We start from the raw sequence: 27,731 nt of genomic DNA on the forward strand, positions 1-27,731 counted from the left end.
GCCGGAGGGGCTGGGTGTCGGCGGGGCCTCGCCTGCGCGCCCGCGGCGGCCGAGCGCTGTCCGTGCAGGTCCGCGCTCCCGGAGGCTGAAGCCGGGCCGGGCCGGGGACCAGCGGCTGGTGGCGGAGGCGCCCGCCGAGCAGCAGGAGCCAAAGGAACGAGGGCGGAGGAGCGGCGAGGGCACGCGGGCGGGGCGAGGCCGGGCCCCCGGGGAGCGCGCCCGTCGCGGGCGGGACCGCTGAGCGCTGGGTGGGCGCCGTCGGCCGGCCGGGGTGCAAGTAAGTGCCTTCCCCGGGGCTCCGCTGGGGGCGGCCCGGGAGCCCGCAGCCCTCGGCGTCGCGCCGGCGCTCCCTCGGCCGCCACACCCACCTGTGTCGGTCCGCCCGTCCCTCGGTGTGTTGCGCCGCCTGCAAAGTGGAGGCGAGAAGCTGCGGGACCAGGTCCAGGCCGCTGCAGGAGGAGCCGAGGCCGCGGGGTCCCGTGCGGGGCCGGTCCTCGGCGGGTCCCGGCCGCGCGGCTCTGCTTGGCGGGCTCCGAAAATGCGGAAGGGAGAGGCGGCCGACGCGGCGGCTTGCGCGCCGGAGGCCTGTCTGTGCCTGCAGAATTGTGGGGTGGGCTTCGGTTCCAAGGGCCAGGTCGCATATTTGCGAGAAAAAAAGCAAAAAAGCAAAAAAGCAGCCCGTGTCAGGTGGCGTCTGCGGAGCTGAGCGTGCAGCCCCGGCCGCGGACCCACCTGCCGGCGGCGAGCGCGCCGCACCCCCCGCCGCCCCCCAACCCCGCCGCCCCGCACCCTCCGGGGCCCCGCAACCTCGCCGCCCCGCACCCTCCGCGGCCCCGCACCCCTCGGGGGCCCGCACACCCCGCCGGCCCCCAACCCCGCGGCCCCGCACCCCCCGGGGCCCCGCACCATCCGCGGCCCCGCACCCTCCGGGGCCCCGCAACCTCGCCGCCCCGCACCCCCGGCCGCCCCGCACCCCCCGCCGCCCCGCCGCCCCGGGCTCCGCACACCGGTTCTGCTTTTCTGTTTTGTTTGTTTTTTTTTTCCCCAAACGAATAAGCATTTTACAGTGATACTCAGAAAAGATTCAGAGCCCTTTTAACTTGTTTTTGGTCTCGACTGAAAGTGTCACTTACTTTCAATGGGAAAAAAAATAGGTATTTTTGTTACCTGTCTTCAAGACAAAAGATCAAAACAAGATGACCACACCAAAAACTTCAACTTTTGTGATTCTAGCAAACATTTGACTCGTTCTTTTAGTGTTTCTTTTTTCAATTATAGTTGCAGCCTCCCCAGTAAATTTTATCTCCTATGACGCTAAGAATCTTTTTTTTTTTTTTTTTTATCTGAAAAGCATAGGGGAGTTTTAAAAAAAGCTAACTGCAGTAAGGTAAAGACCAGGTCAGCACAGGCTTTTCAAAGAACGGTGGATTTTCAGTTTCTGGGTGCCAATGTTGGGAGGTTCGTTTCTTTTCAGAAATACAATTCATGTTCTTTTCTATTTCTCCTCCTTCCCTGTGGACAGGAGAAAGATTTTTTTCTTTCTTTCTTTCCTTTGAGAATTTAAAATACATTTTCCTGATTTTTGCTTTAACACCTAAAACCTAACTATGACACTTAAACCTAACATTATAACCTAACATTTAAAACCTAACTATATATAATCTGCAAACCAGATCCAATTATTAAATAGCCCGTTTTATTGAAAAGTCTTGAAATTCTTTTTCCATGTTTTAAAATAATGAAACTAGATTTCAGGCTCTTAGAAACTATGATAAATAGGATTAAAGAATTTTTATTTGATTATTTAAAAGCTAATCTTATCTGATCCGTACGTATGGAGTTATCACAATTGTTAGAAGAGCTTCCTCACAAAATACTAGACAAAATATGACATTTGATGTGTTGGAGAGCGTGCCTTCTATGTAGGCAATGGGTAATAGTTTTGCTCAAGAGAAGTTTTTGCATTTTGCATGGCTTTACAATACCTGTCTATTGGAGGTTCGCTTTTGGAAGAGAACCGTTGTGCAATCATGGGACAGACACCGTGACGTGTTTTTACAGAGGCTCAGTAGACAATATGGCATGATTCCTATGGTTTAGGGCAGGGCCAGCTGGGTACCTTGTCGAGTACAGAGGAAAGATGAGTCAGGTCTGGCTCTCTGCCAACAGCATCCTTATGCCTCTTGGTGTCCCCTAGGAGTGGGAAACAATCATGGGAGCCCTCCTGTGGTAGTGCTTCTGTGTTTTTGCTACTTGTTGCTGAGGTGAGCTTTGTCAGCAAAGAAAAAGTAAGACATTCAGAGGTGGCGTCGGTGAGTCACTCTATTCAATATGACCAAACCACTTTCTTTGTGGCAAGGAAAAAAAAAAAAAAAAGAATGGCATTTTGCATGGATAATAGTGACTAACATTTATCTAATTTCTATTCCTACTAGATATATGAAAGAATGGGATATGCTGGAAGGATTTATTTGGTATTTTTCTAATCCAAGGCATGACCTTGCTGAGGAGCTTAAAGTTTATTAATGTAAATGGGTCATTCTAAATATCATAGTGGTATGATGATGATTTTCCCTCAAACTGTTTTAGATCCTTTCCCGCAGTGGTTAACATCTGAATAAATGGCTTAACCTCCAAAAGTTGATTGCTTTCTCTCTTCCTCAAGACCATCTATAGCTAGTCCAGATTTAGATCTATCAGTTTCTCTTCCAAACATCTCTATTCAATTGTACTTCTCATTTATATCTCTTTTGCCTTATTCTCTATATCTACTATGCCAGTAAATTAGTTCAAACCACCATCATATTTACCTGGATTTCTGCTCCATGCATCATATTAGTCTCTCTACTTCCATAGTTTCCTTCCCTGCGATTCACCCTTCATACAAAGCATACTATCATGCCTCTCCTTAAAAACATTCATTAGCTAACTGCATAGAAGGAAAAAAAAAAAAGAATCAATGCAGAAACAGAAACCAATCAACAGCACATTCCTTATGTTAGCATATAGCTCACTCTAATCTGGCCCTTCATTATGACTTCACTGGAGTGTATCCCCCTCATTTATATGTGACTAGAGTCACACTGGTCTTTTAGTACTTAGAACACATGGAATAATTTCACCCCCTGAGGCTGTTTTTTTTTTTTAATGATTTTTTTTTAAGATTTTATTTATTTATTCATGATAGTCACAGAGAGAGAGAGAGAGAGGCAGAGACACAGGCAGAGGGAGAAGCGGGCTCCATGCAGGGAGCCTGATGTGGGATTCGATCCGGGGTCTCCAGGATCGCGCCCTGGGCCAAAGGCAGGTGCCAAACCGCTGCGCCACCCAGGGATCCCCCCTGAGGCTGTTTTAAATGCTGTTGCCAGTGCCTGGACTCCTCCTTTCACTCTTTGAATGGTTAGCTCCTTCTCAAACTTTATTTTTTAAAAAAGATTTTATTTATTCATGAGAGACACAGAGAGACAGGCAGAGACACAGGCAGAGGGAGAAGCAGGCTCCCTGAAGGGAGCCTGTTGGGGGACTCTGTACCAGGACCCCGGGAGCACGACCTGAGCCAAAGGCTTAACCACTGAGCCACTCATGTGCCTCACCTTCTCAAACTTTAAATCTCAGCTCAAAAGTCTCTTCCTCAGGTGATCATTCTTGATCACCTGTTGAAAGTAGGTTGTCATCTGTTTTGTTTTTTAAAAAAGGATTTTATTTATTTATTCATAAGCGATACAGAAAGAGAGAGGCAGAGACACAGGCAGAGGGAGAAACAGATTCCTTGCAGGGAGCCCAATGTGGGACTCGATCCCAGATCCTGGATCCTGGGATGATTCCCTGAGCCCAAGGCAGATGCTCAACCAATGAGCCACCCAGGCGTCCCAGGTTGTCATCTGTTAGTCTCTGTCTTGGTACTCTTTGTTTCCTTCTTGGTGCTTATTGTAGCATGCTCATATTTTGTGGATTTGAATACTGAATGCTCCAAAAAGGAAGAGAGACCGAGTCTTGATGGTTGGCCCAATGTCCAGAATAGTACCTGGCATGAAGTGGTGTGAGGTTCCTAAATATTTATGTGAATAATAGAGTACAAGGATATGACTTATTTCACCATAACACACGTCAACCCAGTCAATTTATGCATTTTATGATTCAATTTCTTTTTTATTTGTTGAGCATCTGGTGCATTTACAACCCTGTACTATGATTCTGAGGAAGTGAAATAGTCTGAGATGTATCCCCATCTTTCAGCAGGCTAGGCAATGATGTGTTCAGAGGTAAGTAGACTATAGCATATATTTTGGAAAGCAGTGACCACAACTGGATTAAAATATATCCTGAAGGAAAATTGGAGCGTGTAAGCCAATATGACTCTTGTATGAGTGACTTCTGACACACAGCAATGACTGTGTGTCACTTATTAGATTTAGTTATGTATCTTTTGCCAAGAATTTGAGGGTCTCTTAGTAATCACTAAATTTAAAATATTGTTTTGTAATAAAAATGGATACTTGAATGAGTTCAGTTGATGGCAGTATGGTCGATTGAGGCTGAGGCCATAGAGCCTGTGCCAGCATGATCCATGTTGGTGTTTATGCCAGGTTCAAGGGGCAGATTATCTCATAAACCCCAAGTGTCTGCTCAGGAAGGTTCTGAAAGACAGTATGGGCTCATCTGTGAAGATCTATCACTGTTACTGGGTGTGGAGGAAATGGGGCTCCAAAATTCATGCTGGTTAATGATAATGTCATATTTGTACTAGAATTTATACAAATATACACACTTTGTGTAGTGGTAAATCCACCCATTATTTTTTTGAGTCTGTATTTAGAGATATTAAACATTCTTGGTATTAACATATAATTGAAAAACCTAGCTTTCAATTAGGCAAAAAGCTTTGATTTCTGTTTTTTATCTAGCAAGTGACCGGCCACATTTTTTTTTTTTTTTTTTTTATTGTAAAGAATTTGGCAATCTTATTTCTGGAAGGACTAAACTATTTCATGAATTGTCACCAGGGATTTTGTAAATTTGCTACTAAGGTGGTGGCACATTGTGGTTGTAATGTGTTGGAGTGCCTCTGTGTACTAATTGAAGATGACCCTCTGTTTTACATGTCGAAATTAGCTAATGTTTTTTCTTACTCAGAGGTATTATAGCTTTCTTCAGAAATATTTACATTAGAATAGCACTTAAGATGGCACTGTCATTATAAAATGAGTATTATAAGGTCGTATAAAAATAATTTTCACTTGAGGATTCATGGAAGAGCATCCCCAGAATGTGGGTAGACTACTTTTGCAGAATGTGAGAAAACGGTTTTGGTGTCTTGCCATCCTGCAAAACAGAATTTCTTCACTGAGGGTTAAACTGGCTCTTTCCCCCCCACCCCCCACCCCCATAGCTGGAAGGAAATGGCTTTAGGCAACAGGGAAAGCCATCAGCTCTTGGCAGCTGACGGTAGAATAAACTTTGGAGGAACAAAACTCTTCTGGGTGGTAAGGAAAAATGCCAGACCACGGCATAGAGGGACAGGAGGTGGGAATGCCTTGAACATTGCCAATAAATATAATCTGCCACAGACAAATTTGAGTTGACATTGTATATACAGTTGAATTATTTGAGATCTTTTTAGCCACATTGAGAAGAATTCTTTCTTCTCTTGTCTTTAGAATAACAACTGTAGTTTCAATGAAAACATGCCATTATTGCTTCTTTTATACAGGAAATGGATTACCTTTGGATTTTTAAAATGATATAATAGGGACCCAAAAATGTCATGTATTACTATTTTTAAAATACCTTATTTTCTTTAATTGTAAATTCATTACTCTTCATTTCATGATTTCCTTTTGTTGTGTCAGGTGTTTGAGAGACTGCTGTATTGATTATACAATTTCTTTAAAATGTCTCCTTGGGTTTTTTTTTTTTTTTTTTTTTACAATGCTTTGCCAGAATACAATAAAACTAATTGTAACTGTGATGTTCACTTAGAAATTTAGAGGGAGTAAGTACATTTACACTGTCAACCTACCATCTCTGTTCTACAGTTTATGTCTTTTTTCTCTTTACATATCATCTTCTGAACATTTGATGTATATGCAGTAAGACAAATTTTGCTCCACTCTGGTCAAACTATTAGTACAAATAATTGGAAAATTGAGCTCCTAGAGAAGAACTAATAAGATTAGATAGATGCATTAAAACATAAGCACAAAACATTTCTGTAGAGATTTTTAATGAAATTTCTATGTATTATGTGCCAAACTAGACATCCTGCGTCATCTGATTTTTTTTTTTTTTAAATAGGGGTGATTTTACTAGAGGTAGTAGTATGTAGTGGTATTTGTCAACTGTACTAGTTGCTCATAAACTATGTATCTTAGAATCTAAGCAATTCTTTTCATCTTTCTAAGAGCCTGTAATTAGAGATTCAAAAAAGAAGTAAATAGTAGATACTAAAATATGTACAGAAAAGTAAAATAGGGGAAATATCCTCTTATTTATTGGTTTAACTCCACTAAATGATTATTTTTTTCAAGTCCCATGGACAATGCTTCTTTCAGGGTTTAGAGTAAGGATAGCTTATTAACTGTATGTACATTTTGAATAAGATACATAGAATATTTTATTGAAAAATTATGCCTTCCTTTGCTTTCTCTAGATAATGATATAAAGTTAGCATTCCATATAGATAAATATTATGAGACTAATCTTTATAGATGATTCTTTCATGGAATAAAATATCACAAAGTATAAGTAATGATTTGTCCCCCTTAACATAATATATATACTTGTTACCCTGGAAAAACTTCGCTCATGGTAATTCATATAGGGAGAAGAGAAATAGCATCCTCAAGTGGGAACAAGGTTCTTACAATCTCATGAGATCATGTAGTAGACTTTCAGGAATTAATGTTTATAGGATTGATATGCAGAGACATTCTTAAAAATTCATATTACATCCTTACTGTATTTTGCAATATTTATAAAATATTTTTATAAAGGGTTAAAAACATAGAGGGATAAATTTGTATTCATATTAGTGTAGTTACAATGTGTTTTTCTAGATATTTCTCTTGCTCAACATGTGGTCTTAGCCAAATGTTTTTTCTCAAATGCAAATTCATTATTTGTAAAATTGAAAGTGTCCACTTCTAAGGTTTCTATACAAATTAGAATGTGTATATATATATGTATGTATGTACATATATATATATATACACACACAAAATATTTATTTATTCATGAGAGACAGAGAGAGAGAGGCAGAGACATAGGCAGACAGAGAAGCAGGCTCCATGCAGGGAGCCCGATGTGGGACTAGATCCCGGGACCCCAGGATCACACCCTGAGCCAAAGGCAGATGCTCAACTGCTGAGCCACCCAGGCGTCCCAGAATATATATATTCAAAAAAGCAATTACAGTGTCTTGCACATGATAAGGAGGTTTTCAATAATGGTAGATAGATATTTGGTAACTTAGTATATTATAATCAAAATGTGTTCTATTTGAATACAAATGGTACTGCATTTAAAGTTCACTCTTGTTACATTTACTTTGAATCCTATTTTAAAAGACAGTCCTAATTATACATCTCTAATATAGGATCATTCCATTTTGAATTCTGTTGGTAAAGTTGTCAGTTATAAGCTATTACAAATAGTTTATGTGAAGTACCTAAAACCTTATTAAGTAGGAAAAATGAAAGCAGAGTCTAAAATTCAAGACTTTGTTAACTATTCAGTTATGTTTTCTTTCTGTTTTTGACCGTGATCCCTCAGAATTTTTCATTAATAGGGAGCAGTTCAGTGGAGGGGACCTGCCAGATATCCTAATTATACATCATAAAACTACCTACTTTGATAGGAATTTTTTTTAAAGATCATATCATGAAATTTCTCACTTACGTGTGAAATCAAACTTACTCTAGTACTTCAGTCATCAGGAATGTAATTCTTTTTTTTTTTTTTTTTTTAGGAATGTAATTCTAAATTTCTTTTTAACTCTAAATTTTTAAATCAGCAAATAAGATGTCTGAGCTTGAAGGAAACATTTGCCAATTTGCCAATATGGCCATTTGCTTACTTTCTTTCAGTAGTAATCATTAACAAAAACCGGAATCTCGTAAAGGAAATCATCATATTAAGGGTAATAATTGAATTGGTTTTATTTATTGTTTTCTTTAGCAATCTGTGATTCTTCCTCAGTTATAAAGAATAAGAGACTTTGCACTGTAAGAGGTAGATCATGGCAACAGTTCATAGACAGAAAATGAATATATGAACAGGTACACTGCCATTAAGAGAAATACCGGTAGCAGCATCATTTACATACTGTTAAGATTACTGATTATACCATTAATTTAATAGCCTCAAATATGGAGCTCTCATTTTTGCCAAGCGGTTCATTAAGGGTCCTTCAAATGCTCCTTTTAAATCCCTACGACCACCATGTGAGGTGAGAACACTCAGGCTCAGAAGTTTGCTAACTTTCCCAAAGATTTGCAGTGATCACTAAACTGAGTAATGTGCATTCTTTTTAGAGGCAACAAAATTGTATGTGTCCTATGAATGTGGTTGTACGTATTCCACCCAAATATGCCTAGGAGTTATGTTAACAAGGATGAAAGTCTTTTCAATCCACAATGGAGCTAAAATAATCTACATTTGCAATTAAAGCAAACTGTGTAATTACAACACTAGAGAATAAGACAGATTCTTATTCAGTGTTCATTTTGAATACTGATTTTTGGGTAGTGTATTTGTATTAAACAGAAGCTGAGATTTATTTTTTTTAAATTTTTATTTATTTATGATAGTCACAGAGAGAGAGAGAGAGAGAGAGAGAGAGAGAGAGAGGCAGAGACACAGGCAGAGGGAGAAGCAGGCTCCATGCACCGGGAGCCCGATGTAGGATTCGATCCCGGGTCTCCAGGATCACGCCTTGGGCCAAAGACAGGCGCTAAACCGCTGCGCCACCCAGGGATCCCAGAAGCTGAGATTTAGATGGAAGTTTGAGGACATTATGATATTATGAAATGCACCCATAAGTTTAAAGTGTTTTTGAGGTTGTTTTTAAGGTTGCGTGGCTTTGCTTTCCTGGTCAAAGGATGTCATTGTAATACTCTGCCTTGGCCACGATGTGAATATTTTGCTTCTTTTATTTTGGGGAAACCAGTGAACTTTCCCAATATGAGCAAGAGTTTGAAAGAAAAAGACTAGTGCCATTAAAAAGGATAGGAGTATGAAACATCTAGACAAAGTTCATTCAGCCTCAAATTTGAATAATGAAATGGAGAGGAAAGAAGAAATGAAGCCACATACAAGATCCTGGGTGTTAGGGGATGGAGAAGTAGAGAAAAGCAAAGTGACCTTGTAAAGTGTCAGGAAAGAAGAAGACAATGTTCATCTAAAGTTCTTATGTCCTAGAAATTGAGAATATAAACCTTTTTAATTAGAAGAGTACAGATATTTTGGGTACCCCAAATTGATACACTCAAATGTAATCTTAATCATAGTACTTATTGTCACAAAGAGACAATGATTTATGTCAGTTAAAGTGTTTAACATTAATGATTCAAGGTGTTTGCTCTTAAAGATTTTAAAATATTTTTGGAAAATTAATTTATTTTGCATTATATTTATAATTTTATAATGCAAATGATCTTTAAGTATCAAGTGTCTACTTAGATGCTGTACTTTGAGTGGGGTACGTAAACATGACAGTTGGAACCTTGAGTTCTACGGTATATCTGAGTTCTAATGGTTGTTGACTGGCAGCTTGTCCAGTAGACTGTTGAGACTTTAAGGGTAGAGACCATAGCTTTTTCACATCGGCATCTCTGTGTGGTGCCTTATATGCAGCCATTCTCAATACAGATTTGCTGAAGCAATGAATCATATTTATTTCACAAGTATATGCTTAACTCATTAAAAATAGCTCCTTTTCACTGAAACTTACTTTCTAAGTATGTGGGAGAAATAGGTTAAGAGGAATTTAGTAATTTAGACTTCTCATACCTAGCGTTTTTATCACTAGGTCATGAAACAATCATATTTCTTTTAAAAAGTTAAAACTAAAACTTCCAACTGATTTGTCTTGAGCTGGTGATCAGTCAGTCATTCAGCCATGTCTGGTTGGCCTCCAAAATGTGTAGGTCAGGAGTTGGCATCCAAATTGGTGTCATGCCATTGAGGTTTGTGGGGAGGGAGAGCCTGGCAGAGATCCTAAGGGTAGCGGTAAAGGGAGGCTGAGTGGCTCTGGGTCAGCTTTTAAAATTCAGCACCACTGCTCTCAGCATTTTGTTCTGCAATTGAACAGAAATTCCTTCTTTCCTTCCTTCTTCCTTTATTCACTCTCTTCTCTCAGCAGATATTTATTGAGTGGCTACTCAGGCACTGTTGCAGACAGTGTAGATAGAGCATGGAGGAGTCACACTAATTTTGAGACATAATGAGTAAATAAACATAAACCACTATCTGTATGCTGTGGAGAAACATGTAGCTGGACAGAGAGATCTGAGGGAAGGAGGCGTTAGTTAATAAGGATGGTTAGAAAAGCCTTTTAGAGGTGGTCTTTGAGCTGAGACCTGAAGGAGATGGGGAAATGTGGATGCCCAGAAGCAACAGGAAGATCATTGCATTCACAAGGAGCTGCAGTTGCACCAGCCTGAAGGCATCTTTGATGTGTTCCTGGAAAAGCAAAGACCAAAGACCGTCAGGGTGGCTGAAGTGCAGAGAGCTAAGTAGAAAATGGTAGAAGATGGTGCCTTTTCTTAATTTCAAAGGGGTTACTAAGTCTGCCTAGAGGTCTGTATAATGAGCACATGCTTTGGTGACCAGCATGGGACAAACTGCAGGGAGCTGAATTGTGCCCTTTTTTTTTTTTTAAACTGGATCTCATTTTGAATATAGGCACTGCACGATCCAAATAAATATTTGGGAAACTCCTAATTTCCATATAATATTAATCTTTTTTGTGATTTATATGTAAATGGCTTATATTCTCTTCCTATCTGCAATGAATTAGATTCTTAGCAGCCCTCACTACCATTTGAGGAAGAAAGGGCTCACTTAACAGAGATTATAATTGAGAGTATTTTTAAATGTTTAAGTTCAGAAAAAAATAAATAAATTCAGGAAACTCAAACATGGTGAGAGTACAGTAATATTTTGCATATTTTGATTGATTTTTGTATCTCTTGTACAGTTAATTACTTATGAAATAGTGGAACTGCATGGATAGAAAGTACTGCCTAGCAAAATAGATACCAGGGAACACACCTGTATCCTGTAAAGCTTGACCCCCTGCTAACTGCTATGACTTTGGTATTCTACTGACTCTCTCTTCCTTACAGTTTCCAGCAAGTTCTTGTGAAATAAAAAAAAAAAATTAATTGTGGTGCAATATTTATAACATAAAATTTGCCACTTTAGCCATTATTAAGTATACAATTCAGGGGCATTAAGTACATCCACATTGTTGTGCAACCATCACCACCATCCATCTCCAGAACTTTTTCATCATTCTACACTTAAACTCTGTACCCATTAAACAATAACATATTGCCTTGCTACATCTACCCCTGTCCCTGGTAGTCACCATTCTACTCGCTTTACCCAAGAATTCGATTATTCTGGGTACCTCCTATAAATGGAATCATATAATATATGTCCTTTTGTGTCTGGCTTATGTCACCTCGCATAATATTTTTAAGGTTCACAGATGTTGTAGCATATGTCAAAATGTCTTTCCTTAAAACAAAAAAAGAATTTCCTTCCTTTTAAAGGCTGCCTAGTATTTCCTTGTGTGTATATCACATTTTGTTTACTCATTCATCAGTTGATGAATGTTTGGGTTGCTTTTAATTTTTGGTTATTGTGAATAATAATATCGTGAGCATTGGTGGGCAAATATCTGATTGCATCCTTGCTTTAAATGTCTTGGGTATATACCCACAAGTGGAATTGCTGGAGCACATGATAATTATGTGTTTAATTTTTTTTGAAGAACTATCATACCATTTTCCATATCAGCTGCACTACTTTACATTCCCACCAGCAATGCACAAGGGTTTCAATTTCTCCACGCTCTTGCTAACATTTATTTTTTTTCTTTTTTTAAAAATAACCATTCTATTGGGTGTCAAGTGGTATCTCATTGTGGTTTTATTTACTTTTCTGTAATGATTAGTGAAGTTGAATATCTTTTCATATGCTTATTGACCATTTATTTGTACATCTTCCTTGAAGAAATGTCTGTTGAAGTTCTTTGCCCATTTTGTAATATTGCTTGTTTTTGTTGTTAAGTTTTAGGAATCCTATGTATATTTGGATATTATTTTTTTATCAGATATGTGATTTGAAAATATTTTATCCATTCTCTGGGCTGCCTTTTCACTCTCTGACAGTATCCTTTGACATACGAGTTTTCAATTTTGATGAAATCCAATGTATCTGTTTTGTTCTTTTGTTGTCTGTACTTTTGGTGCCATATCCAGGAAAACATTGCCAAATCCAATGTTTTAAAGATTTTCTCTTATGTTTTCTTATTATAGTTTTATAGCTTTAGCTCTTACATTTAGGTCTGTGATCCATTGAATCCATTTTTTTTTCAATTCCTGTACACATTATAGAGTCTAAGAGTCTCCAACTTCCCTTCATCCTTCTGTTGTGTTTTTTTTTTTTTAATTTATTTATTTAAGAGAGAGAGCAAGTACTTGCAGGTGAGCAAATGCATGGGGGAGGGGCAAAGAGGGTCCCAAGCAGATTCTGCACTGAGTGTAAAGCAAGACTTGGGGCTCCATTCACAACTCTGAGATCATGACCTAAGATCACGACCTAATATCACAACCTCAGCTGAAATCAAGAGTTGGGAGGCTTAACCCACAGTGCCACCCCTTCCCAGAGGTCTGGTTTTTTAGCTCAAATATTCCTTACTCATTCCTTACTTAGAGTTCGGTAACTAAATATTCCTTATCTTATGTAAATATTTACCTTACCTTTTAATAGCCCCCTCGTTTCATTTTTTTTTTCCTTGTATGCTAGGATTAAAGTCCTTGAATTATTGGAAGAATATGCTAACAACTAGGGAGATTCCTGATATGGAAAAAAATGTACTATTCTGCTATCTGTTGGGTTTATTCATTCTTTTGATCAATCCTATTATTGAAAACCGTTTGGGTTTGGTCCCTGCCTATATTGTCTAGAAATTCTGATTCCTTGCCAACTAGTTAATAAATTCAGGAACTGTTTGTATTCTAATCCTAAGTATTAGATGTTTTGATTAAGTAGAGCAAGAATTCTGTCTTGCTGCAATCAAATCTCCTCCACCTCTAGCACGATATTTTACACAGAGTACTAAATAATACTTGAGTGAGTAAACAAATGGGCAAATGCATGAAAAACATTGTCTTGTTTTCTTAAGTGTTTAGTTAATCAGTGACTTCTACTTTTTAGAATCTTAGATTCATCTTAAGTTTAAAAATATTTCCTCTATTCCTTAATTCTTATAAAGATGTTAATTTCTCAATCAATTTTTCTTGAAGTGTTTACAGAAGAGCTTGCTACTGAGAACTGAAGTTTGAAGGTTAGGGTTCGTACCATAAATATTTTTTGTTCCATGAGAAGTCCTTGTGGAGGTTAAATCCCATAGGCAGTACCTTTTCCCCTTGGGTGGCTACCAGCAAATGAAAAATGGTGATTATTTATGGAAACTCAAGGTCACTGAGTATGGTTTATATTGTCATGAAAATATGACATATGAACATCTTTTTGCTTATAAATAGTTCAGTGCATTAATTAGTATAATAAAAGAAGTAAAGCCTGTAAATAAAAATTACCTTTGCCATTGGATTGTTTTAGTTTCTTTTTGCCTCAGTACTCACCTTATCTCAGAATCCAAGTCTCCTGATCACATATCTACTAGAATATAAATTTGAGGATGGGTAGGAAATATTTTCTTCAAATTTACTTGTCACTCTGTGGCCACTATCTAATCTGGAATTTTATTCACTATTCTAAGTTTATTGATGTCTATTATGGAATTCTGAAAATCATGTATCAAAATGGTGAAAAGTAAGAAATGATATCATACATTTAATTAACCCCCCCTAAAAAATAGCCATACCCTTCATCTTTTATCTTTCAAACAATAACAACAACCATTTTAAACATTATTACATGTATTTCATCACATTCCCAGATTAAGTTCAGGGCTGCTAAATTCCTCACCATAATTTTAGCCTCTGGTTCCAAGAGTAGGTGTAGAGAAGTATAAAACGTGGAATTTCCTCTGCAGGTGAACATATTAGTTTGCAAAAGCTTTGTTTGTAAGTTTATGTTACTTATCCCATAGAACCTCCTTCCCCTGCTGATAGACATTCTAACGGAATGTCTACAGTAAAGATCTTATAAGTAGATGACTACTTTTCTCAATGATGTCCACAAATATTCCAAAGAATCCCTTGGCATGTATACTACTTAACTCACCTGTTCTGATATTGCATTAAAGGGCCGTTTGTTATTGAACTACTCCTGGGTTGCCAGGAATATTTCATCAACAGCTGTCACTCTGCTTGGATGTTACCCTCTTAAATGTATAGCTAGCTTTCTCTTGCTTTGTCAGTTAATTTCTGGATGAAGAAAATCCTCTGGTCCATGGTAGAATGTTTTTTCTTTTTGTTTCTTAAAATAATGTTTTTTGTATCTTGCTAGATGTTACCGAGGCCCAGCACTTTTAATGATCACATGATGCTGCTCAGTCCTAAAGAATCATTTCTACTGTTAGATGATTAATCTTTTATGAATTTGCCATATTTCTTATTTTCTTACACTTTCATCTATTTGATTATTTCAATTTTGGTTTCAAATATTACAGCACTCTCAGATGTTTGCATTTAACAAGCCTGGTGGTTTTAATCATTTTCATCACCACTTAAAAACAATGCATACATTCTGTTTACACTGCATGGACTAATGAGCCTTATGTTGGTAGAAACGAAATGGCTATAAGTGATATATATTGCCGCCCATTGGTAGAGAGCAGTGTAGTTCGGTTTTGCAATGATCATAATTTTCTTTTTTTTAAAATATCCTAAGTTGAAATAAATGTCTTTAAGAAGAATAAGTTCTGTATATGTAATACAAAACTTATCTATTATGAAGTCACCAAATTTATTCTCCATTCTTAAGAACATTAGGTAAGCTAAATCAATTTGTAAGAAAGTTGATAAAAATCACTAATAATAATGGTTAGAATATATTACACACTTAAAGTGTATCAGGAAATGTGCTTAATAATTAAAATGCAGTGTCTCATTTTTTTCCATTAAATGATCTAATAGGATAGTCTTTTTCAGCCCTGTTAATTTATGATGCAGAAACCAAGATTTACAGAGGTTAATTAACTTACCCACAGACACAAGTTAGTAAGTAAAAGAAATGGGATTTGAACCCAGGTTTCTCTCACTCTGGAGCCACAAAATTAACAACTCTGTTATGCTGTCTTCCTATTGTACTGCACATCTAGATTTTAAATGAAGGCCACAAACATGTTAGGAAAATGAAGTGCAACATAAGCAGCAAATATTCTCCCCTAAGATTTTAATGAGGTTTTACTTTTATTCACTACTTCATGGTTTATCATTTAAAAATTGCTCTATATATGGGGAGATGATCCTGTGGCCAGTATTTATTTAGCCTAGGCACTGTGGTAGGCACAGAAACTGTTTCTATTCTGCCAAATAACCTTGTAAGGTGGATATTTTCTCTGCTTCATTTATGAGGAATTTATGAGGAATTTGCATAATGCTGCAGAGCTACTTGGGTGTCATAATCATGGGGTTCAAACCTAAATCTGCCTGCACCAAAGCTGTTATGCCCTTTCTCCTAAATCATGTTGATGTCTTGGGTCATGGCACAGTCAGAGTAGAAATGCATTCTCTATATAACACTTTATAAAACGGTGTACGACTTCTTCTGAAGCCACACTTTAGTGACCTCAGCAGTTATTTAAGTTTGTGATGATTTGGGCTCTCAGAAATGTGTTAGTTCTGGGTTCAAATCTTTTCTGTTAGTCAGAATTAGCTAATATGGGCTAAGAAATATTTTCCTTTTTTCTTCAGATATCATATGTAGATGGAACATGCATTTTTCTATTAACAATTTCAGATATGTCAACTGTCATTGACAATAAACATAATTTCCCCGAAAATAATACACTTCTTGAGTTCTAAACATTAATTTCTTTTAAATCTGAGGAAAACTATATTTTGTTAGCTCACAAATAGAGACAATTTCTATCTTAAGGTAGAATTTAAATAATCATTATGTGTGTTGCACAAGACCCAGATCACAATATTTTAATAAATAAATCCCTAACATCCATCTGCTACTCATAATTTAAAATCACATACACCTCTTAAGGTTTTTTTGCGTATCAATTGTTCAAAGACTGTAAAATTTCATAAAAAATTTTTGAGTGATTTTAGGACATGGAATATTGGACTACTCTTGAAATCTTTATAATAGTCATTGTCATCCCCCAAATTATGTATCTCTAAGAAACAATAATCATTTAAAGAATTTATTATTTATTTATTTTTTGAAAGATTTTATTTATTTGAGAGAGAGAAAGAGCATGAGATGGGGGGTGGGGCAGAGGGAGAAGAAGAGTCCCCGCTGAGCAGGACCCTGAGATCCTTACCCAAGTTGAAGGCAGATGTTTAACCAATAAGCCACCCAGGCACCCCTAAAGAATTTATTAATATGATTACCATGGTGCTAAACATGAAGGATGCAATGAGAAGAATTTGGCAGTTAGGAAAGTAATTAATTAAAATGATTGGTTACTTATATTTTGATTATTATATTTAATTTAGAGATGATGTACTTAACATTAGAGCCTCTAAAATGGGTAGCCAGCTAGGTCCATTTTTCTTATTATGATGGTATACTTTGTATTTATGATCTCAAGAGAAAGTATTAAGAAAAGGAGTTACAGCATATAAAGACTGCGGTTCTTTTTAACTTATAAATTTACTGCATCCCAATGAAAACAAAAATAGGATTTTCAAAATTAGATAACACGAGTCGAGTTATATCTAGGATAATATATACACAAGAAAGAGCAATATCTGATAAGGCAATGCATTAAATATTAAACCATCTTATAAAACTAGAATAATTAAAATGATATGGTATGGATAAAATATATAGTGCAGTGGAAGAAAATATAATGTCCAGAAATAGACATAATTATATTTGATAATTATAAATGCCATCTCAAATAGGTGGGAGGAAATATTAGTTAATAAGTATCATTGGGACAACTGGATAGCCATGCAGATAAAAATAAATTCAGATTGCTACTTCATAGCTTAACCCAAGATACATATCAGATGAATCAAATATTTAAAATATAAAGTATAAATCACAAAGAACAAGAAATGTTACTGGAAGAACACATGTAGATAGGGTGCCGAGGTGGCTCAGTCAATTAAGTGTCCGAGTCTTGGTTTTAGCACAGGTCATGATCTCATGATTTTGAGATTGAGTTCTGTATCAGCCTCTGTGCTCAGCGTGCTCAGTCTGCTTGAGGTTCTCTTCCTCTCTCTCTCTGCCCCTCTCCTGCTCTCCCTCTCTAAAATAAATAAAATCTTTAAACAATATTAGATGAAAACATAGAATTTTTTCTAACTTTTAGTGTAAAAACAATAGTCATTAGAGAAAGGATTGTTGAATAAAATAGTAAATGCTTCAAAGGGCAAAATTACCATAAATGAAAAGAAATGAAAAACAGCAAAGTGATAAAAATATTTGCATCTTATACTACAGAAAAGAGCTAATTTATTATTCAGAGTTCCTAAATTAATAAGAACAGAATAATAGCCCATTATAAAAATGGAGGAAGGCTATGTATGGAGAGTTCACAGAAAGGAAGCCCATTTTAAGAATATGAAAAGATCCCCAACCTTACTCATAAGAAAAAAATGCAAACTGAAACAATAGAAAGTTATAATTTCTTACTTAAAATAGCAAAAGTGAACATTTTTTTAATAAAACACCATGTTGAGGGTGTGTGCAGAGAATCCCTGATGTACTGTTTATGGGGAGCATAAATATGTAGAACCTCTATGAAAATTAACTTGGCAATATTATCTTCTCCAAGTAAAACTGCAGATGCAGTTGTGAATCAGAGATTTTACTCTCAGCTTTTCACTCACAAATATAATTTCATATTGTGAGGCTATGTATGAGAAGATAATCATTGTGGCTTTGGGAAACAACCATAATGTTTGCAGGGAGGAATGGCTAAATAATTTCGGCGTGTCTATGCAAATAGAAGTTTATGAAACTGTTGCAAAAAGAGGTGGTGGCTCTATACATACTAACATGGAAACGTTTCCAGGCTATATTTTTAAGCAACAAATGCAAAATGTAAAGCAGTGTGCATACAGGGCATTATTTGTATGGAAAGGAAAATTAAGAGGTGTATATGTGTTTATAAAAACACATAGATGGATACACAAGGGATTGGTACCAGTAGTTCCCTCCAGGGTAGGAATCTGGGTATCTGAGAAACGAGAGAGAGAGAGAGAATTCTTTTCTTTATACATACTTTTGAGTTTCTTGGCTGTATTTATGCTTCAACAATAAATATAAGAATGATATTTAGGGAAAAAATGAGTCATAAACTGGTAGTTTTGGCTTAACTATTCAACTTAAATGTGTTCTGTTCTTGGAGTTATTAACTGCTCTGAAGCTTAGGATTATAAACAAATGACAGGTCTTCAAAAATATATCTGGAATGAATTTGAATGAATGATGCATATAAAAGTGTTTTGCAAACTATAATGAGTATAAAAGTATATAATATTGCTATTTGCCTTCTTTAGAGTCATATGAATTAAAGAAATTTCAATCTTCGAAATAACAAATCCAGAAAAGATAGTACAGAAGATCTGAGGAGCTGTGTTACCCAAACACTGAGAAAAGAGAGGAGGAAAGTTTAGATGGTTTCATTTGAGGTAAAATGAGTAACTAAGATCAGCCTCAGATAAGACTCCAGGGATTGTGTGAATATCTCATTCCTAGTCCTGTGCTTCCCACAAATAGTAATTGAAAATAAAACTCTGCTGTCACACTATGAAAAAAATATATAGGCACAAAAGTGAGAATGTTTTAATTATAAAGTAACTGTATAGTTCTTTTAAGTACTAATTACATATTTTTATTTATTTTTAACAACCAGATTTACCCAAGACAAAAATGAAAAAATGACAAATTGCCAAAAAATAAATAGAAATTTTTGTGAAGAGGGATCAATATTCTTACATAGAATCTTTATCAAAAGAAGAAAATGATGAATACCCCAATAGAAAAAGGACCAAGAAAATACAGATTTATCAAAGAAGAAACAGAAATGTTCCATGTAATATTTAAAAAATATTTTCCCCATCAAATTGGGAAGCATTTTTACTTGGAAAATAGTGAAAAAAGCCTGCATATATTGCTAGAGAGAACATAAATTTTTATAGCCTCTCTGGAAAGCAGTTTGGCTAAATGTATGTACATAAAAAGACAAAGTAAATACCTCAAAATAACAGCAGTAATTTTCTCCACACAGGTTAATTTTATTTTAGTCTTATGCCTTTCAATATTTTCTAAATTTTCTAAGGTACTGTGTTTATTACCCCAAATTAATTATATGCACAACATTCTGGAGAGGATTGTGTCTTGGACTTAATGATAATAAAATGTTTTCTTTATAACTTGACCTTGTTTTTATCTACCAATTTTAAATAAACTACATTATTAAAAAAATAAAAAATAAACTACATTATTTAATAGCAAAATTTAAGTTAGAATTAACCAATAATCCACTACTGTATCTGTGCCTGAATTTCTGAAAAAATTAAGTTTTCATTTTGTTAGAGGTCCAGACATTTGGTCATTTATCCTTAATCAAACATACACCTCAAATAAAGTATTTGCAATTTGGGGGAACTTAAATACTGGTGAAAATGGAAAAACACTTCTAATGTTTTTTTTAACTTCTGCTAAGTATACCTCAAAATTATTGAATTTTAAAGTTTAATTAGGTTGTGTCCACTGTATTGGTCTCCCTTCTCATCCATCTGATCAAACTTTTTTTAACTTTATTGTTGATAGTTAAAAGAAAGCTGCTTTGATTAAACCCAAACAGATAGTAGTTTTTATGTTAGTGTCATTAAAATGAGAAATAAACTATAATAGCAAAACTTGTGTATTTCTTGCCCATGTTAAGCTAAATATAAGGTTAGGAATTACTTTGTTCCTGATATGTTTGAATTTTTCAAACAAGGAAAAAAAAATTGAGATAGCATAATTTTTATTTTTTTATTTTTATTTTTTAATAATTTTAAAGCATGTTTCTGATATAAAGTCAATGATGGTTATTAATATAAATATTTGAGGACACTTTCAAAATATTAAAAAATCTTAAATAATTTAGTTAAAAATCTTAGTAATTTAGTTAATAAAGTTTGCTTACAAATCTGTGTGATATATGTGTTATCTTAAGGACAAGATGCTTACACTTCTTCAAGAATTTGGGTTAAGAGAAGTTGTCATTCCTCGAGCATTTAACAAGTTTCCATGACGCCTAGATACCCTGATAAACACTGGTAATAAAATATGCCTAAATGCAAACCGGTGTAGCCACTATAGAAAACTGTGTAGAGGTTCCTCAAATAGTTAAAAATGGAACTACCCTATGATCCAACAATTGAACTACTAGGTATATGCCCAAAGGATACAAAAATACTGATTCAAAGTGGTACATGCATCCCAATGTTTACAGCGGCATTATCAACAATAGCCAAACAATGGAAAGAGCCCAAATGTCCATTAACTAATGAATGGATAGATAAGCTGTGGTATATATATAAATATTACTCAGCCATCAAAACCAGTAAAATCTTACCATTTGCAAGGATGTGGATGGACCTAGAGAGTATTATGCTTAGGGAAATAAGTCACTCAGAGAAAGACACATGCCATATGATTTCACTCAAATGTGGAATTCAAGAAACAAAACAGATGACTGTATAGAAAGGGTAAAAAGAGAGAGGGAAACAAACCATAATACACTTAATAATAGAGAACAAACAGAGTTGATGGTGGGAGGTGGGCAAGGGATGGGCTAGTTGGGTGATGGGGATTAAGGAGGGCACTTGCTTGTTGAGCACTGGTGTTAGGGATGTGAGTGATGAATCACTAAATTCTACTCCTGAAACTAATATTATACTATATGTTAACTAACTAGAATTTAAATAAAAAAATAAAATCCTAAATAAAGATTTATAAACACAGAAAGGAAAATACAAAATAAAAGATGCTAGGGTAAGTTTCCTATCTAGGGAACCTAGAGTCTAGTTGAAGAAGACAGGCATTGAGACTGATGAAAGAAATGAAGCATTACTGCAGCTATGATTTATTTATTTTTTTAAAGATTGTATTTATTTATTCATGAGAATACACAGAGTGGAGAGAGAGAGAGGCAGAGACACAGGCAGAGGGAGAAGCAGGCTCCATGCAGGGAGCCTTACATGGGACTCGATCCCCGGTCTCCAGGATCACGCCCTGGGCTGAAGGCGGCGCTAAACCCCTGAGCCACCCGGGCTGCCCTGCAGCTATGATTTAAGAAAAAAAATGACAACAACAAAACAAAACTCTTGCTCTCAGGGGCTGTTGGAAACCCGAAGCAGACAGGAGAGATGAGAGGAGAAGCTGATGAAGAGCTAATTTATATTTGATGGAAAGAAGATAGGAGATGAGGTCAGATGTCTTCAGAGAAGAGATATGGAACTAAATATTAAAAGATAAGTGATCAAGGGATCAGGATAGTTGAAACTGGAGAGAGAGAGCATCATGAGAAGGCAGAGATCATAAAATAATCTGGCTGCCCTTTGAGGAAATAAAATGTAGAGTGATGGAGCTGGAATGTAGACTGCAAATAGGGGAAGCGAAAGAGGCTGTCAGCCCCAGGTTTGGAAAATCTTTCTATGCCAGAACAGACACAGAGCAGGTTATTCTGTAGTAGACAGCTAGAGGATTTTTTTTTTTTAAGCAGCAGAAAGTCATCAAATTTCCCATTATAAAAATAGAATCTCTTGTGCCCGGAATTAACATTCTATCATTGAACCAAACTTCCTTGCTACTACCTGGTGAAGTGTTTTTAAGCATTTTCTACAGCACAGCTGTTTTTGTTTTTGTTTTCCAAAAGAAATCTTGTAGCACTTCAATACAGAAAAAAAGCAGATAAAATGGAAAGATACATCCCTAAAAGTTTTAAATCCTGGTATAGAGAAAACAATTTATTGTTTCAGTAATTCCTAACGCTCCTAAATTGAAAATTACTAATGTGGCTCATCGCACTTACACAGAAATGACACCCAATTTTCAACTGATGGAGGCAGCAGAATGGAGCAGTGCAGAAATCTGGAAACCCCTTTCAGGTGGAATAATAGGTTCTGTTTGGAATTTCTTTCCTTTATTTAAAGTTTAATTCACTTAAAACTCTCGGTATCTCCTTACAACTGTAAAGCAATGGTTTCTTGGTCAAGATATAGAACACAGTGTCATTATAGTTAATTATAGTTAATTAACAAACTTGAAACAGTATTTTTAAAGAATGCATTAAAATTCTGATGAAGATGATTTAAAAATAAAAGTGTATTTTAGTTAACTATTAATATTTTGTAATTGAGGATTGCTTTCCTAAATACCATTATATTTCACGATGGGATATAAGGTCGTTGCTAATGCATTATTTGGTTTCTTAGTTTCAGTAATACTGCACTCTGCTTTTAATGGTAGGTTTATGTTTTTAATTTGTCATTATCATTAATTTGCTGTAGTATTTCATTTTTTGTACTTATTTAAGATCATATTTTATATGCTCTATTTCTTGTCTCAATAAAAGAATCCCCTTACCAACCATGTAAATATTTGTTGAATAGAGCAGTCTTTAAAAGTACATCATTAAATCCGTATGGATCTATCTATTTTACATTTTCTTTTAAGCTATCTTAAGTAGGGCTGTGTAAAAGTGATACTCCATTAAATTATGTTAGGAAAACTTCTAACCAATCTTCTGAGTTAGCTGAGTTTTTTTTCTTTCTTACATGTATAAATTTTATATTTTAGCCATGCCAAGTATAATTTCAACATTGTTTTCTTTGTTTAAAAAATTCTTTATTTAAATTCAATTTGGGGATGCCTGGGTGGCTCAGCAGTTGAGTGTCTATAGTTGAGTGTCTATCTGCCTTTGGCTCAGGGCCTGATCCTGAGTTCCCGGGATCAGGTCCCACATCGAGCTCCTTGTATGGAGCCTGCTTCTCCTCCCTCTGCCTGTCTCTGTCGCTCTTTCTGTGTCTCTCATGAATAAATAAATAAATTCTTAACAAATAAATTAACTTGTTAACATATGCGGTATTATTTGTTTCAGGGACAGAATTTAGTGATTTACTGTTTGCAGAAACACCCAGTGCTCATTATATTGTATGTGTTTCTTAAGAACAGCCTGAAGAGGGCGGACAGTGGAAGAGTGTTCCTAACATAGCTTAGCCCTTATCCTCAGATTTTATTTTTACTATGTCTTACAAGAGTAAAGCAAAATAAAGCCATATCATATATACTGGAATAAAAATAAAAGGCAATAAAGTGACAATCAAGTGTCACTTTATTGTTTTGCATGTAAACATATTCTTGGGTGATAATATGCTGATGATGTGCTTCATAGTAAATAAAACTCCAGAATGAGATTTGTTCCCATTTCAGTCAAGAAGGATAAGGCATTAAAAAAAAATCCTAGGTCTATCCTTTGGTAATTAAAGTTAACTATGTGGGCACCTGGCTCAAAAGGTTTGGATATTGTGAATCCACATGATTTTTCTACCCAGCCCCCAACCCTAATGACTTAGATGATCATGTTGTATTCGTTTGTCCATACCGAAGACAGATGGATCAGCCAGGGAATTCTCCACTAGCTCTGCCTCTGAAACCACAAAGTCAGGAAATGTAATCAGATTGCTGAGCTGAACCAGAGCAAGAGCTTTCCTAATGGGTAACTGTGACTTGAGAAATCACATCCATTAGATAAAGTGATTAAATATACATCAGTCCTTTGGCAAGGGAGCCATGAAGATATTGCAATAGAACATCATCCTGTGACCCATCTCTTTTGCTTGAGAAAGGAACACATTTTTACCTTTGACATGTATAGCCTCTGAATTCTTCAGTCGCAGGAAGGCATTTTTTCATGATGAGATTTATGCAGTTCATGATTTTCTATGAACTAAAGTACTTGCGTGGTTGATAACACAGTACAAAGGAAATATTTCTGACTTGCTCATCCCCTTCATACCGCTTTTGTTTTATATTATTCTTTATATTTTAGGAATTTCATACTTCAGGTTATTTTTTTTAAATTCTGTGTTCCCAAGTTATATTTTTTCACTTAGATATGTATGTCTTAAATATCTAATTAGAAAAACTGTATTTGTGTTTGTGTGTTCATGAAAATTTCCCTTGGCTTTCCAAATAAGCTTTCTTTTTTTGTTAAAATGTTTAAAGATATTTTCATCATAAGGAAATATGACATCAAATAGCATTAACCTTGAATATATTTATAGTTCTAGAAATTCCTGTTTCTCATTCTTAGTTATAACTATAATCATATATTTGATTAATAATATGAAGCCCATAATACATTAATATACTCCCACTTGAAGTAATGCATGCATTCATAATGTTCTTTTTAAGCTATGAATGACCCTTTACTTTTTCCTTGGTGACTATCAGCGAGCAATTGCAAAATGACTGGCAGAGAATGTGTTTACAATCATGGAATCATAGATAATGAGGTTGAAGGAGTCTTCAAAAATTATGGTCTACCTCCTTATTTTACGCTGGGTCCCTGAGAGTTTAATTTGATGTGTCCAGGATAATGGGAAGCACAGTTAAAGAAGTGATCAAAAGTAATTGTAATTTAAAATTTTTCTTTAGTGAATTTCTGAGGACACCTCTATCCATGCTAATTCCTACCACCAAATCAAAATTTCTCCATATATTCTTAAATTTATAAGCCTTCAAAGTCACCAGAGATGAGGGCAAGGGGCTCTGATTCTATTGGGTTTTCTGCTGCCTAGGCACATATAGGGGGATGTCTAGTTTCATGGACTAAGTGGTGGGGATATTACCCACAAAGAGAGGTGTCAGAGTCAAAGCCCAGATGAGAATGAATATGAAGTGCCTGAAGGGGGGCATTCTTACTAGCCTATTTGATAATCTCTGTGATTACGTAAAGTACTCACGTTACCTATAAATTACACAAGCAGGAAAAATGGAATACAATTTTCATACTGAAAGGAATTTTACAGAGATGTTGTAGTCAAAACTACTCATTTTATAAATGTTTTTGGTGCTTAGAGATGGTTTAGCTATGGCACAGCAAGTTAGACTCAAGTCTATGAACCAAGAGTAGAAAGGCTTTTAACTGAAAATATAGCAGACCTGGTATGTTAATTTGAAACATTTTTATAGATATGGTTTGTCTAGGTTCTTATAGTACATTACTGCCAATATCTATGTGGAATGTATGGTAAAGTTGTGCCCTAATTTAAAATGTAGTGGAGATATTCTGGTTTGCAGAATTGACAGTATTTTAACTTCCTCTGACCATTGAGAATGTTTAATATTCCTGAATTTTAAGATGAGGAGAAAATACTCAATAAGTAAAACATCCAGTTCAATATAGAAATTAAAATAAAGGGGATTCCTGGGTGGCTCAGCGGTTTAGCCCCTGCCTTTGGCCCAGGGCGCGGTCCTGGAGACCCGGGATTGAGTCCCACATCGGGCTCTCGGTGTGGAGCCTGCTTCTCCCTCTGCCTGTGTCTCTGCCTCTCTCTCTCTCTCTCTCTCTCTCTCTCTCTGTCTATCATAAATAAATAAATAAATCTTTTTTAAAAAAGAAATTAAAATAAATACAATTCGTTGTACAGAAAGTAGTACATGCAAGAGGAAGTGGAGAACAGTACATAACTTTGTGACTTTTTTTTTTTCTTTCATTGAGGATTTCAGTTTTGAGGTTTTCCTCACCTTTTCCATTCCTTTCTTTCTGAAGTAAGGAAAAGAGAAAAGAGTATATAGACATTGAATCAATGTTTATTCCTACCGTGTGCCCCATTGGGCTAAATATTGAGAGTAGAAAGATGAATAAGTTGTCAGATCACGAGGAGAGTCACTACTTTGGAGACTTCACGAAGTGGTCCTTAGGACCTTGAAGAAGCCACAGTCTTGGATAGGTGGGTGGAGCTGAATTGCAGGGAATGAGACTAGGACCATTTAGGAAAGACTCTTTTGAGTTCATCTCATAAGGCCTGGGGAAGCTATTGATGCCTTAAATAGACAAGTGGTGCTGTCAGTTTGTTTGCCACTCTCATGAATATGTAGCCTATAGATGGGAGGAAAAAAACTGAACACCTAGAAATTAGGAGACTATTGTGATAGTGCAGATAAGAGGCAAAGAAAGAAAGAGAAAACTGTGGGGATGTACAAGGGAATGAGTTAGGGATGATTTTTTAGAAAGGAGAATCAATAGGACTTGTTGATGAGATGTTAAGATTCTATTCTGAGTTCCCAGGTAGAAAAATGTAGCCATTTCTAGCCTTGGCTACTGATTAGTGTCATTTAAATGAGCAGAGTAATAAAAGAGTATATGAAAAGGTAGCTATGTGTGCTGACCTCGAATGACATATCTAAGCTGGAAAATAGTGTTTTTAAAAAATATTTTACAGTGGAAACTCTTTCCATTCTTAGTTTGTAGAAACCATATACAATAATCAACAGACAACTGCACATGTACAAAGGTGGTATATTAGCTCATTTACACACCGGCTCATGAGTTGATGGCTGCATGCTTTCCTGTCCGACAGGTGTTGGCTGCCAGCTGTGAAACAGACAGTATCTTTCCCACATGCTGTCCCTCAGTGGGTACCTGATTTGAGTCCCCCACCATCTTCTAGGAAAAAGGCTTCTTCCTTCTGGAATATGTTCAAGAAAAGTTACCAATTATTTTTTACGTATCTCCTGGGTTTATCTGAAATTCCAATTCAGCTAGGTGCCACTTATCTAGTTACCCTATCCTATGTTTCTCTTAAATGTTCATCCTTCTCTGTCTCTTCATGATCCCAATATATAAGCTCAAGATCAGAATGTACTAGAGGCCTTAAATTCTGGGACATGCATTTCATATGCATGAGAAGGATGGGGTTAGGGGAGGATAGTCTACCACCAGTCAATTCCAGGTACTTCAGACACTGATTCCTGGATTTATTTTCAGTGTTGTCCTTTATTGATTACTTCACATAAAAGCTTAATGTGTTTATAACTCAGGAAGAATGATGGAATAGTACTAACAGTACTGCAGGTGTGTTTTGAGCATTAATTAGTTAATTATGAAACACTTTGTTGAGAGGCATTCTAAATAGCATGGAACTCGGGGCTTTTCACCTCAATCAGGGGTCCACTTAAATAGCACTTTACTAAACCAGGAAAAACAAACACAACTTGTAGTACATGAGGTACATCACCCACTAGGAACACTAATCTCCCAGTGTGACTGCTTGCCTGAAAAAAATATCCCCTGAGTGTGAAAGGCTTTCTAAGAGCAATGATTCATGAACCTCCTGGACCTTGGA

At 36.4% G+C, this 27,731-nt stretch overlaps 1 protein-coding gene and 1 long non-coding RNA gene across 5 annotated transcripts in view; one reads left to right on the forward strand and one right to left on the reverse strand.

Moving 5' to 3' along the window:
* Nucleotides 1–29: 29 nt before the first annotated feature.
* Nucleotides 30–27,731, forward strand: part of SCN9A (sodium voltage-gated channel alpha subunit 9) — a 159,704-nt gene continuing 132,002 nt past the window's right edge. For 2 of the 4 annotated variants that reach the window (XM_077883425.1, XM_077883427.1), the window contains exon 1: nt 30–277. The gene's annotated coding sequence lies outside the window, so the exon portion shown is untranslated. The remainder of the gene's footprint in view (nt 278–27,731) is intronic. The other 2 variants (XM_077883423.1, XM_077883426.1) reach the window with 1 other exon arrangement.
* LOC144304829 (uncharacterized) overlaps nt 8,826–27,731 on the reverse strand; it is a 78,708-nt gene continuing 59,802 nt past the window's right edge. The window contains exon 5 of the long non-coding RNA XR_013371812.1: nt 8,826–10,680. This is a non-coding gene — a long non-coding RNA (uncharacterized LOC144304829). The remainder of the gene's footprint in view (nt 10,681–27,731) is intronic.

The sequence above is a fragment of the Canis aureus genome, chromosome 34 (assembly GCF_053574225.1).
Source record: "Canis aureus isolate CA01 chromosome 34, VMU_Caureus_v.1.0, whole genome shotgun sequence".
Taxonomy (NCBI): domain Eukaryota; kingdom Metazoa; phylum Chordata; class Mammalia; order Carnivora; family Canidae; genus Canis; species Canis aureus.